This window comes from Capra hircus (assembly GCF_001704415.2).
Source record: "Capra hircus breed San Clemente chromosome X unlocalized genomic scaffold, ASM170441v1, whole genome shotgun sequence".
NCBI lineage: Eukaryota > Metazoa > Chordata > Mammalia > Artiodactyla > Bovidae > Capra > Capra hircus.
The window spans coordinates 13,983,056-13,984,681 of record NW_017189517.1 but is presented as its reverse complement, the minus strand read 5'-3'; the positions used below and the strand labels follow the sequence as shown (position 1 = coordinate 13,984,681).

The window sequence follows — 1,626 nt, the reverse complement described above, 5'->3', positions numbered from 1 at the left end:
TGAGGGATGAATTAATACCACCCTCTGGGACAAAGAGTAGGCATGCTTACTGTCTGCTACAAAATGCTAAGTTCCCCAAGGATGGCCAGCAGCCATCCCTCTGTGTTGCCTGTGGGGTTGGGGATATGGGGAACTGAGGCAAACATGTTGATGTTCATGCTACTTGCTGTGCTGTGAGTCACACAGTCTGTTGTCTCTGATCTGGGAATCTCATGTTTCCTTCCAGCACCCATGAAACAGTAACAGGCTAAATGATGAACTTGTGAGTAGGGTAAAATCAAATCCCAGATGCGATAAAAGATACAAGCTATTGAGAAGCTGTGATGTGCCACACACACGTGTGGGCACTGGACATTACACAGTGAACAAAACAGGCAAGAGTGCTCTCCCATAGAGTATGCATTCTATGCGGGTAGGCAGACAAAGGTACAGGTCAACAAGATGGCTAGAGACGGTGATCAGTGTTGTGAAGGAAATAAGCAGGGGTGAATGAGCCTCAGTGTCCTCATTTGTAAAATGGGGCCAGTGTTAACATCTACCTCTCTGGATCATTGTAAATGCTCGATTCATGGAAAGTCTTCAACAAATATGGACTTTCATGATTATTTCTCCTTCCTTCTTCCATGGAAATAAGGCAAGAAAGTGGCTTCCTGGGGACTTCCCTGGTGGTCCAGTGGCTAAGACTCTGCATTCCCAATGCAGAGGGCCCAGGTTTGACCCCTGGTCAGGGAACTAGATCTCACAAGCCACAACTAAAAAATCCTGAATGCCACAATGAAGCTTGAAGACCCTGAATGCTACAACTAAGACCCAGCACAGCCAAATAAATAAATAAATCAAAGAAAGTGGCTTCCTTGTGTGCTTTGTAAGAGCGGAAAAAAGAGAGAACTACATGAGGAAAGAGGCCTCTTTCCTAAGCAGATATGAGGTAAGCAGGTCCATGCCACCTGATTATTTTGCTGATCAATACTTGGGAGCCAGGAATTTGAAATATTACAAACAAAAAAGAACTTGTCATTACACCAGTCATTACACTTGTCATTACACATTTCAGTGCACCCCTCACACATGAAGATATCCACTGAAAAGCCAGCCTCAGGTGAATGGTTCTGGCCTTAGGATCTCCCTTCCTCTCTCCCTCCTAGTCACTGCCCAGGGTGACCTGATCCAGGGATAGAGCTGGTCTGGATGATGGAACCCAGCAAGCCTCTGCTCCTCTTCCTCCCACCTCCCCAACCCAAATGCAGCCGCTTCCCCAGCAGCCACTCCCCATCCCAGTGCTGATCCCAACAGCAGGGTCTCCAGCCTGCTTCCTCCTCTCCAACGTCTTCCTGGCACCTGAGTCAACATGAAACTCATGGACAGAGCACACTTCCACCTAGATGCAGCAGACATTAGCAAATGGGGCTGGAGTCCCATTTTTCTTTCTAAGCCATCATACAAGAAACTATTTCAAGGACCCATTCTGTGCTAGGAGTGCCTCCCACCCCCTTCAATAACTCACTCAGACATCACCCTAATAGCTCTGTCTCTCTAGTGGACAAATAGCTGGCCTCCAATTACCCAGACCCATTTGCTGCTGCAATGCATGGAGGTTCAAGTGATGGTCAGTGATCAAGTGGCTAA

The 1,626-nt window shown here is 47.3% G+C and overlaps 1 non-coding gene across 1 annotated transcript; it reads left to right on the top strand.

Annotated features, from left to right (window-relative positions):
* Positions 1–659: 659 nt before the first annotated feature.
* TRNAG-CCC lies at positions 660–732 on the top strand. The gene has a single exon. It is a non-coding gene; the product is annotated as a tRNA-Gly (tRNA).
* Positions 733–1,626: the final 894 nt, after the last annotated feature.